Below are 13,271 nucleotides of genomic sequence, written 5' to 3' on the forward strand. Positions count from 1 at the left end.
GTAAAACGTAAATATTTATTAAGTACGATGCCAATGAAGTATAAAACATAGGGGTATAATTTCCACGAAGGATTACCGTTTTGTAAGACTAATAGGTGGGACTGCGAAATCACCCGCCCATGTAAGCGGATGTTTAATTTTCTCCATTTCAAACAAACAAGAAAAATCTCTTCATAATTGGCTTTACCATACATTTTAAAGAGAAATTAACGTCCAGTTTTTACTTTAGCCTAACTTGTATATTTGACAAAGAAAAGATATAAGTCTATTTAACTCGTGAAGGATGGGGCAAATCACACTGGAAGCACATAATAGCTGTGTTTTCTTACATGTATATACATATGCATTTAAATTTAATATGGACTGCTAAGTGCATAACTTTATCTACACTTATGAAATTCCTCGTGTTCCAATGGTACATGAACCCGATACGGATAGAGATTTAACATGCAAATGCAACAACAATGTGATATATATGGTTGATATTGTTGTTGCATTTGCATGTTAAATTTCTTTCCGTATCTGGTTCATGTACCACTGGAACACGAGGATTGTTGCGCTGAACATTAGTACTGCTAAATTTCAGTTGCATTATAATCAGTTGCAACAGAAATGTGTCTCTCAATTATATATCTACACTATTCTCCACTTCTATGACTAAAAAGTGTGTATGTCCACGATTCATCGCAACCGATTCAGCTCTAGGTAATACACTATGGCCAACGGAGGTGTTTATCTCCGGTAACAAGCGCAACACGTTTTTAGCGAGTCTTCAATAATGGTCTACTCAACATTACCCAAGTGATGATAAGCGTCTTTTGTTTTTTACCCGCAAATGTAAATGTATATACACGCAAAAACAAAAAAAAAACACCGCGAATATATATTTTATCTTTGATAAAATAGAAAAGTAAGCATACTTGGATTCCTAGCGGATTAGTATACCTGTCTCAGTTTATTAACGAATTGAAAGACAATCACTTGAATCCAATTTTTTACCCAGTGTCTTTTTCGCTGGATTTTCCCTACACAACAGTTGAACAGTTGTAAGATATTCTGTAAAAGAAAACATTATAACCATTTTTCATTACTTTTGACTTTGAAATCTAAAAAAAAAATTGCTAATTTCTTACAAGTTTTGCTTATGTATGTGTAATCTATCTCTTCGAATCCATGTGTGAAAGGTTCGTGTCTTAAGTCTTTAGTTTCGCAATCGGCTCTGACTCAAAAGTACGTAGTAAACATTTATTATGATTGCATAATAGTGGTAAAACCGTGTGGCAATATGTTCACCTAAAACTACATTTGCTTACGCTATATAGAGCTTATTCATAAACATATGTATGTATGTTGGTATGCATGTACATATATGTGTATTTATGTATATATGAATATGTTAAATATATTTTACTAAATGTGTCTTCAACGCTTGATGAAAGCAAGGCAATTCTGACAGAGCTGATTCGCGTATTCAACTATTTATGTGTTTTCAGCGAAAAGTATTAGTGAGTCATATATGTATGTATGTATGCATGTATACAAGTTAGCTGCTTTTAGATATGTTTGCATGTGTGTTGATGATTGCCAAGAAGCTGACCAGAGTAAAATAAAAGACAGAAATATAAAACGAAACGAATGTATATGAAACCACAGATGAAGGCTACTAAAAAATTTCCACCGGTGAGTGCCCTTCAGCGAAAGCAAAAGTACTTTTGCGAACTCGTTTTAACTAAAAAAGAAAAAAAAAAATGCAAAATAAATAAAATTAAGTTATGCTGACATAGTCTGATGCGTTATATCGATTTGTGTGCAAGGGCGTATGTGTAATGACTTGTCAAACTTTTTTCAACATACGGGAGTTGAGTTTGCTCAACTTAACGGTATTCATTATTTTACTCATTTTCTCATATTCTCGAATAATAAATAAACAAATTAAAACAAACAAAAAATGTAAGGCGCGACAACCTCCGAAGAGATCTAAGGCCGAGCTTCCCTTCAATTTGCGTCGTGCTCCTCTTGATTTTCCTACAAATTGGCCGGACGGGACCTACATGTTTTATACCGACTCCGAACGGCATCTGCAGGGCAGATGAGTTTTCACTGAGAGCTCTTCATGGCAGAAATACACCCGGAGCGCTTGCCAAACACTGCCGAGGGGCGACCCCGCTTAGAAAAATTTTCTTCTAATTGAAAAACCTTTCTTCTAAAATGTTGATGTTGCTTTGCCCCGGCTGTGAACCCAGAGCATACGGTATGGTAGGCGGAGCACGCTACTATCACACCACGGTGGCCGCCGTCTAATTAATCTTTCCTAAAATTTTAAATAGATCCTAAAAATCTAGTCAAAGTAAAAACAGACATTGGCGTCTCTCTAACTTTATCCACCGCAAGACCGCCCTTTTCGCCTTTCTATCCAAATCGGAGAAGGCACAACCTACATTAATATCATCATTATATGGCAGAAATTGCATGCTCTTAGTCTAAGATTAAAGAAATCCCATAAAATGGAGTTACTTGCCGAAAGACTCCTTTGGTTTTGAATGACCCGGAATGTATTACCAAATCATTGCACAGTTGATGGTGATCCAACGCCATTTAGTTGAACCATATAAGCTTAGCAGGGAACGCAAATATCAGACATAGCAGCAAAAGGCAACTTCCTTCGTAATGTCTAAAGCTGCTTTGGAATTGATAAAATATGATAAGTGTCGATTTTCCTACCTCGCGTCTTCTGCCAAATTTGGGGAAGAGTGAAATCCTTTTCGATAGTGGATATATCAGGTCAAAACCCATACGAATGAAAGCCAATCAGTTCGTTTACGCTTAAGTATTTTGCCCAACATGTTAGACAGAACATAATAGGCAATACTAGGCGGACTAGTTTAGCACAGTTTGTAAAATCGTCATGAAATCGCGGATCCCCAATTAAGGGGATTGGAGTCATATTACGCTGATAATGCAAATTTTTTCCCAAATAAAAACACATTAATCTAAAAAACTTATTTCCTTTTTAACAAACAGCATCAAGGAATACTCTCACCTTTTTTGCTCTCCATTAAACTTATCATCAAAAAGAAAAACCAAAAAATTTTGTCGCAGTTGGTTGGGTAGCAAAAACCAAGGTACTCGCAATACAAAATAACGAAAGACAAAACCGAAAAAAAGTATGCAGTATTTTTTGTGGAAGTTCAAACTTTCTTCGTGATTTCGCTTTCGTTGTAAACTGTATTGGCGAACAAAGAAGTGATTTTTCAACTTCAACTCAACTATGGTTCTTGTTGTTTTCGTAGTAAATTGAAGTTACTGAACTCATTTTCATGTAGTGCTAATTATTATATTCATTGTTTTACTTTTTTGCTCCGCAGGGGTTGATACCCATTTTGCCAACAATTTTGACTTGCTTCTATTTGTTTTTGTTATACCCGGTTGTCGTCGCTAATACGTTCAGGCGATTTTGATAGTTGCATAGCAGAATGCGCCGTTCCTTCGGATGACTTTCTATCGGATAATCTAAGGCTCATTTGATCTTCTCTCGCAATTGCTCATAGTTTCGTACGTTGAGGGACTCACAGGTTGTTATTTATCCTCGTGGAAAGAAGATTTTTTTTATGTGTAAACATCTATGCTCACGGTATCAAGAAGTCTAAAGTAAGCGTAAGGCATAGTACAGGTTCTTATTGTTGTGTCGATTTCCCGGCAGGGTGGTTAATTGATGTGTATTGGAACGATCTTCCGTCAACCCTTGTCAAATTTGGTTTGGAGAAAAACCGGTTTCGGCGTTGCGCCATCATCATGTACTATGATGGTGTGGTCTGTATGGGGGAATACAGAATGTAAGCGTAAGTTCAGTCACAACACTGTATCATAATGTGTTGGAAAATGTGTGTGTGGGAAAATGTACGTGGTAGAGTTAATATGAGCGAAGTCAGGCAGAAAATCTTTTGACGAAAATTAACGGAGACATAAAAGCAAATCTATTTTTTATGTATAAAGGAGAAAGTGAAGCGAAAAACGAAGTTTATGTAAAGAAGACGGAACAGAAGAGAAGGAGGAAAAGGAACAGTATAATAACAATGGACAGGAAATGAAAGGAAAGAAAGGTATAGGAGAGAAAAACAGAAAAGGAGGTGAGAGGAAAGGTAAGATTAGAAGTCAACACCAAAGCCAAAATTGAAAACGAAACCGAAACCAAATGGTTTGTTATCAACTTGTTATCGGAGCATTAACGATTTGTGATCGATGGGTTATCGATTTATATAGGTGTGTTATCGACGAGATATATTCGAGTTATCGATTTGTTCTAGAAGTGTAATAAATATGGCATAGATAACTAAGGTAATCGATAAGATACTGATTTATATCGACAAGTTTTCGGTTTGTTATTGAAAATCTATCAAAAATTTATCAAAACGTTATTTATTTGTTAACAAAAAGTAATCGAGAAGTTAAAGATTTTATGTAAATAGGTTATAAATTTTTTATTGAAAAGTTATCGTTTTGCTATCAGAGTAGTATCAGTTTGTTATCGGCGTGATATCCATTTGTTATCGACGAGTCAACAGTTTGTTATGAACGAGATACTGATAAAAATTAACTTTAAAATCGATGACACACATGTCAACCAGCCCTAACGAACCGATAAGAAAGCAATACGAAGCCGGCGTTGACAAGTCGAGAATAAACCGACAACCCGTCTTTAATAATAGCTCTCCATCGATAATATAATAAGTAAATAACTTATCAGCATCGTTGTCAGAGAAAAGAAGTCGTCGAAACTCTTCTCAGAAAGCGCAAAAATTATTTGTTCATAGTAAAATTGTCTATGTTGTGGTTTCACTTCAGCTCATTTCGCTAGTTAACCTCAAAACATTAGTTTTCCAGAAGTGCGACTGAATGTTGAAACATTGGACTTCCCAATATTTAGTACTCACGCCTTTTTTTTTAATGACAAGAGTAATTATTCAATAGATTTTTTGTCTAATATTGCTTCCATAGGATCCAACGAATCTCTTCATATTTCCTAATTTATATCTGTAAATAGTGACGTTACTGTCAAGTCTCGAATGCTCTGATTCTTTCCTTGACGACAACAAGTACTTTGCCTTGTTGTTATTCATCCTAAGACCCATTTTTTTTCGACTTTTTATCCAATTCAGAGAAAGCAAAACGTATTGCGCATTTGAGGACTCCTTTTGTTTTAAACGACTAGAATAGGCTCTGCCCTATTTTCACAGAGTTGATGGTGTTGCTCCTTATCTTTCAGATATAGTACTATCCAGGTGGCAAAAGTTGTCAAAAAAGACAATGTGTGTCGATTCTCATATCGTGTCTCCTCTTCATGATTTGGGGCGTATCGTAAAAGTCCGATCGATAGCAGACTAATGCAATGCGGTAAACAATCAGTTATTTGAGTATGGACTTTTTATTTTATTTCGCGCAACATGCTACATTAAACCTTACATGCGATACAAAGCAGACAAATTCAGCGTTATTTGATGCCGATTGCGGGCATAAAGGAATCGATTTGGATACAGACATCCTCGAAATTATGTCGTCCAAACTTTAACACGATTATTTTATCACAAATTGAAATATTATTACCAAATTCTGTACACCGGCTTATCTGTACCCACATTCGATTGGTATTGGAAATGGTCAAAATGGTATAATTACCCTGCCCACGTTTTCGACATCGAACATTTAAAAATACGGCAAAAATACGTTAATTAATTGCTAATGACCGTTAATGTGATGAAACTTGTTGAGGGGTAGACTTTATGACACGAAATAGGAATTTAGTAAAATTTTGGGAAATGCGCGTGGTACCGCCTATATTCAAAAGAAGAAATTCTAAAAGTTTTCCAAGCCGTTGATATCATGTTGCAATTCGGAAGAAGTTTGGTGCTTGGTGATTTATGTAGACCTGAGCAAGATCGGTTGGTCATCAGTCCCAATTTTTATTTTTTTTTTTGAAATTGTTTAAAGGTCTAGCCTTAACAAGATGTGCAATATATATATGATACTGTAACGAATTTAGTGCAATTCCGCTTATATGCAACATTCTACTAACGTTCGTATCGCTAAACTGTTGAATAAATAACTCCAATATTCAATAACGCAAAATGGTCTCTATTAAAGTACTTCACTATAACACTTATACTTCGCAACCAATAAATAAAAAATAAATGTAAGGCGCGATAACCTCCGAAGAGATCTAAGGCCGAGCTTCTCTTCCAATTTGCGTCGTGCTTCCCTACAAATTGGGCGGACGGGGACCTACATGTTTTATGCCGACTCCGAACGGCATCTGCAAGGCAGATGAGTTTTCACTGAGAGCTTTTCATGGCAGAAATACACCCGGAGCGCTTGCCAAACACTGCCGAGGGGCGACCCCGCTTAGAAAAATTTTCGTCTAATTGAAAAACTTTATTTCTAAAATTTTGATGTTGCTTTGCCCGGGGTGCGAACCCAGGGCATACGGTGTGGCAGGCGGAGCACACTACCATCACACCACGGTGGCCGCTTCGCAACCAATAGCGTGCTTAAATCAAACTGATTCTGCTTACTCAGCTTTTGCTCCTTTTAAACTCTCTGCTGTGTCGTTCGCATATTTCTAGGCGTTTCTTCTTCTAGAATTTAGTACTTGTTTACCAGCTATAAACTCACCAGCTATAAACTACAAATGAACGTTTATAGCTCCTCATATGCGCGTGTATATGTGAGTGATACTTCCATCGATGATTGCATACTTTTGTGAGTATCTCAGATATATGCATGTGTTTGTGCATATCTCTCCGCTTCTTGTATGTACATATGTGTAGACATAATGATTGATTTGTTTATGTAGATACAAGTGACTGCCTAGTATCGGCTTAGAGATGATAGTACGCTTTAGTGTTGCTAATATTCGTCACAATACGTAACCGCATTATTATTAGTGATAGAACTTTAAAAAAAGTATCGATACTGGTACTCGTATAAAATACTCGGATCAAAGCATCATACTCATACTCATACTCAGTAAAAGGTATCGAGTATACTCGATCCAAATGAGTACTTTGGAAGTTTTATCAAAAGTGAAAAACTTTTTTTTTTTGATAATTCTTTACGACAGCATGAAACTGCTAATAGGCGTCCAAAAATACCGAGAGAAGTATCAAACGACGCGTCTTGAGATCAGTATTAATAATCCGAAGGCGGACAAATTTTAACTTGTTCAAAAGATATTAATGAAAAACCGAAAAAGACCCGCGGGTACCACCGACACTGGGGGTGGTATCCATAGTATTTTTGCGCACAACACCTTTCTGCGTTGGCGGCCTTCAGCCGCGCTTATAAAAAATTACCCTGGGTGGGTCCAACACCGGTTTGGAGACCAAAACTATATCCGCACAAAACACTTATGTTGACAATTTTATATTACAACATTACAACAACCACATGAAAACCAACAACTTTAACTGCAAATATCTCCGGACAGATATAAAATTTCGGATTATTGTTCTCGAGGTTAATACTCGTCTTTTGACACCTCTCTCGATATTTTTTGACGCGTATTAGCAGTGTCATGCTGTCGTAAAGAATTACCTTTTTTTAAATGAGATCTTATATTTTGAATTTAGTAGAAAACAAAAAAAAAAAGTTAAAGTTTGGACGAAACCGAACACTATATACCTAATTGTGTGCTCTTAGATATATTTTAAGGAAACGTCACGAACATTAAATGATTTAAAAGATTTTTGATCGACTTATGGCATTTAAAAAAAGTTTTTATAAGTAAAAAAAAGTTTTTTTAAACGGGGTCGCCCCTAGGCAGTAGTTTCGCAAGAACGGGTGTATTTCTCTCATGAAAGCTTCCACGTGAAAATTCATCTGCCTTAAAGATGCCGTTAGGAATCGGCACGAAATATGCAGGTCTTGCCCCTCAATTTGTAAGGAAAATAAAAAGAGAACGACGCAAATTAGAAGGGAATCATAACGATTTTCGCATTTTTAAACTTTTATACTTTGTACTACCTTATCTCTACTGGAAGTATTGTTACGTACCCAATATATATATATATATATATATATATATATATATATTGGAAATTTCTTTAAGATTAATTCTGTAAGCATCTTCTTTTCAAAGCAGGCGTGGTCTTTATCCGCTTTTGATCGAATCTATATATAATATTAAGGACCACAATTCCGCCAATTTGCAAAACGATATCAATAGATTTTGATTTACGGCTTGCAAAACTTTTAAATTGTCTTCTACTTTATTACAAAATTGTAATAAACTTATATTGTACATCGTAACTTTTTTGTATCCATTCGTCAAGTTTCCCTACTTCATCAGTATTTGTTAAAGCATTGTTCTCTTTTTCCATTGGGCGTGGATATAATCTGATTTCGACCATTTTCAATACCAATAGATCATCAACGATGCTGTAATAGCTCCATCCACTAAAGTTTCATAGAAGAAGGAAAAAGCTGTATTGCTTGAAAAGTTTAAATGTATTGCAATTTTATGGAGCTGGCAGGTTTTCATTATTTTGTTGGGGCTAGTGTTTTTGGACCATAAACACATACTTTCCTTTTACACCATATGCAGAAATCGTGTCCCATTCAACCATTATCAAAAAATCGGTTTAAACTGAGTGCGGAGCTTTACAGTATTCTCGACAATCTCATTTTTTACTCAAGTTATGGTGTTAATGGACTGAACTTTGTTGATCTTAAACATGTAGACCATCGGCACTTGGTAAAGTATCGAGATAAAGTATCGATATTTTACTCAGTACTTGGAGAAAAGTATCGAGTACGAAATACTCGAGTATTTTTTGAAAAAGTGTCGATACTACATACTCAGTATCGTTCTATTACTAATCACTCGTATTAGTAGTGATATGATAGTTTAAAATTACGAAAAGAACGTAAACTTATTGGGCGGGGTCCGCCGTTGTAAAATCTTCACAGAATACAAAAAAAAAGTGTAATGCTCGTGTTTTTGGTATGAGGAACAGGGCTCTAACTTAAAATTCCTAAGTCAAGCCAGATCTCGAAATAAAAATTCTTCCTTCTCATTTGTCGGCGGTAAAGCTCCACCAAAGCAAACAGTTTACAATCGAAAAAGAGAAATATATATCCAAAACCGAGGATCTCATAGAGGAAATGAAATGTCGTAGAATGAGAGAGGATCCCACAGATGAATACCAAAAACAAATCAAAGTTGCTATAAAAAATGCAACAAATATAGTAGATTCTAACATGGCACATAGATTGGTCCAAATGAACCCTTCGGCTCCTCCACTGGTTGCGCTACCAAAAATCCACAAGCCGGACACGCCAATGAGGCCCATCATTAATTTTAAATCGGCACCATGTTACAAACTGTCCAAATATTTAAAAACGATATTGATAGACACTCTGGAGCTAAGGAACGAATATGCAATAGCTAACACAACAGAACTAATAGAGAGACTCGAGACCGTAGAGCTAACAAGAAACAGCAAATTGGTATCTTTTGACATAAAAGATCTATACCCATCTATACCACTATCGGAGACTTTGGACATAGTTAGCTCAACAATAGTTCATAACACAAAAAAACAAAGTAAAAAGTATGCAAATCACAAATACGCTAAGAACCACTTTACGTCAAAACTATTTTAAATTCAACAATAAAATATATAGACAAACAAACGGTCTTGGAATGGGAAGCCCCACATCAGCAATTCTTATGGAAGTGTTCATGCAAAATCTGGAAGAAAAGTACATACAGGAGCTGAAGTCCAAATTAGGCGTGTCATTTTATGCTAGATACGTGGATGACATAATATGCGTTTTAACTACTAATAACGAAGAGCTCGTACTGGAGTACCTCAACAAACAGCACGGCAATATAAAATTTACAATGGAAACCGAAAAAGACGGAGGAATCAACTATCTAGACCTCACGATAAATATTGATAAAGAAGCCAAAAGATTTAACTATGACATATATAGAAAGTCAACGGCTACCGACACAATAATACACAATACCTCAAATCACCCTCAACATCATAAAAATGCAGCATTAAGGCACTTGGTACATAGACTTGAAAGAACACCTCTTACACAAGAGGCATATAAGAGAGAACTTGAGGTCATATATAATATCGCTGCAAACAACGGATATAAAAAAGCACTAGTAGATAAGCTCAGAAGGACAAATGGAGAACCAAAAAGAAATAATGAAAAAGAAAATAATAGCTGGACGACTATGACATATACTGGAAAAGCAACATATAAATTGGCAAATTTCTTTAAAAAATACAACATTAACACAGCATTCAAAACATCGAACAATCTAGGGCGAAAACTAAGAACTAAAATTAACTCAGAGGATCCGTTTAGAAGCCACGGCGTATACAAGCTTACCTGCGGATGCCAGCATAGTTACATAGGACAAACAGGACGGCAAATAAGAACGAGGTTCAGAGAACATATCAGAGATTACAACAAAAAAATACGGAATCCAAACATTATAGCCGAGTCTAACTTCGCGAATCACATGGTCGAGAATGAATGTTCCCCAGCAAACATCAATAAAACAGTTAGGGTTCTTCACATACAAGAAAAGGGCCGACGTCTCAACGTACTCGAAAACATGGAAATCTACAAACAGAAAACATTCGACGGTAGAATAATAAACGAACAGATAAACACCATTTCTGACACAATATTCGAGCCTTTAAAACTTGTTTACAGGAAACAACTTAATCACACAGGTACAACAGACAAACGCACAACAACAAATAAACACAAAACAATTAACACACCAAAACAAAAAACCGACAAAGAAGGTCAAACGGCTAAAATCACAGATTTCTACCTACCCCAGTCAGCCACACAAATCGATTAGTAAACCACCCTCGGTTCTGAACGAACACACAACACATAACTAAATATACACAAGCATCAATTTGACAATACCTGCTCATATACCTACGAACTATAAATACAGGACAAATGACAACAACAGATCAGAACGAAAATCGACACTGATGATGGCACAACGCCGAAACCGGTTTGTCTCAAAACCAAATTTGACAAGGGATGACGGAAAATCGTTCCAATATACATCAGTTTACAATGTCTTGTTGAACCCACATAAGATTTCCTTACTTGTTTAGGCTTATTTCAATTTCAATTGATTCTTCTACTTTGTTTTACCTCTTATGCCTCTAAGCAGTGTTGTTGTATTTAAAGTTTTACTTATTATCTGTTTTGTTTTGTGCTTTTTTCTCTATTTCAATCTAACTTGATTTGAAATTCAATTCCCTTGTTGGGTTTCTCTTTGAAGCGTTAGTTCTGAGTACGCTCGTGTATTGTTAAGGGCAAATCGTTGCAGGCAAATCTATTTTCTTTTGCATTTATTATTTTGGAAAAAGAAAATTGCTATTGTGTGGGTGTACAATTATGTGGTAATTTGTGAAGTTTTATTTTCATTTTAGGCTTCTTGTTTTGAAGACAGCTGACTATGGTGTAACCAAAACCGGTTTTAAATGTGAGCTTATTAAAAAAAATTACAAAAGTACAAAATGGTATTTAATTTCGTATAGAAATAAATGCAGAGCTAACGAACTTTCAGCATAGTTCCACTGTTTCGCGGTTGTAAAGTTTCTGTTTCTTTGAATAAACATAATAAAATAGTAAACTTCTTATGTGACTAGCTTTGCTTTTCCGGATTTTTCAATGCACCTAGGGAATATATCCCACACCCAGATCAAAGCAGCGATCAACTCAAAAATGATCAGGAAAGGCAAAATACTGGTTGACTTCTCCTTATTCACCCATTCAATTGTTAATTTTTACCAAGTCCTCTTCGGGTAGATAGTAGAACTTATATTTATATTTTGTATATATGTATGTACATCCCGTAGCAGTTCTGAGAGTAGTCTTTTGGCAGGCATGAATTTGCTTCCAGTGAGTAGCATGCAAGCGGCCGACAAATTGCTTTGTAAGTGGTAATGAGCTTCTATTAATCTTTCCGCCAAGTGCTGCCGGCAAGAGATTTTGAGGATTTTATTACGGCTCTGGTACAATTGTGAATTTTTGGATGTAAGACAGTCGGTGCCATTGACATGGCTTCCCAAGGTACCCAGTTATATTTACGGACGCAACTCGGATTTTTTTCCGACCAATGGCGTTCAGTTCAGTTCAACTCCATTTAATATGTTGCGTCTCGATTTCTGGTTAAACAAAAAGATTTCGGCGTTGAAAAAAGCAAAGTAATTGTGGTTCTTGAAGATGTTCCCAGATTGGAATGCCGACGGTTGTATTGTGCGCTGAAGTATCCGAACAAAGAACAATCGCCTGACTAGAAATTTTTAGGTGTTGTAAGTTTGGTGTGCAATAAATGACGCTGATTCCTGCAGCGCCGTCTTTTCTGTGGACTCCTATCTTACGGTGAAGTTTGTATTTTGCATCATAATTTCGGATATCCCCGCAATCTTTCCAGTTCGTAAATTATAATTATGTTGCTGTATTTTTAAGAGCGACGTGAAAGAGACCTTCATTTTGCAGCATAGGAACGGGTGCGTAAGCCCAGATAGAACTAGCGCATGCTGCCTGCGATGCCGTACACCGAGGACTATAATTCCACCTATCATTTTCCTGAGTAGCTGGAATTATTGACGGAATCGCTCGACGGCATGGTGAAAATAGAATGTCCATCACAGGGTTCCCGGTATATAATTCAGCTCAAGAATTTCATTATGGAACAACAACCCAGCACCTCGTCGTATAAGTATGCTTGCGCCAGAATCGCAAGATATAGAAAACATAGATGGGAATATAACAGGCTGCTGCACACCACTCCTATTCTTACTAGAGTAATTTCAGCGAGCTTAATAGCGGTACATTTATTTGGCCTTTTGAGGATGGACAATGCTTGTTTGTGAGATTGTTCCAAAAACCCCTTACGTATCTTTTCAAGTGTCATGGGAACACACCTTACAAATCATACATACAATTGCAAATGACGTTATACATTTGTACCCTAAAATACATACATATGAGTTCCACATATATATATGTATGTACATGTACTTTCGATAATGCTTAAAGCCCTGTCACAACCAGTTTTTTTCATATAGTTTAGCGTTTAACACAATCTTATACATTATGAGTAGATTGCACGTATTTTTATGGAGAACGGCAGATGGAGCGACACTGGCGCCATCTGATATGAAAATATAGCCATCTTGAAACTTTCATTGCAAGCAAAGCATAAGAGAAGAATT

The 13,271-nt window shown here is 36.3% G+C and overlaps 1 protein-coding gene and 1 long non-coding RNA gene across 13 annotated transcripts in view; one reads left to right on the plus strand and one right to left on the minus strand.

Annotated features, from left to right (window-relative positions):
• Positions 1–13,271, plus strand: part of pwn (pawn) — a 198,972-nt gene that overhangs the window by 32,373 nt on the left and 153,328 nt on the right. The gene's annotated exons all lie outside the window — the stretch shown is intronic.
• LOC137244619 (uncharacterized) overlaps positions 3,671–13,271 on the minus strand; it is a 52,093-nt gene continuing 42,492 nt past the window's right edge. The window contains exon 3 of the long non-coding RNA XR_010951132.1: positions 3,671–3,812. This is a non-coding gene — a long non-coding RNA (uncharacterized lncRNA). The remainder of the gene's footprint in view (positions 3,813–13,271) is intronic.

The sequence above is a fragment of the Eurosta solidaginis genome, chromosome 3, assembly GCF_040869045.1.
Source record: "Eurosta solidaginis isolate ZX-2024a chromosome 3, ASM4086904v1, whole genome shotgun sequence".
Lineage (NCBI taxonomy): Eukaryota > Metazoa > Arthropoda > Insecta > Diptera > Tephritidae > Eurosta > Eurosta solidaginis.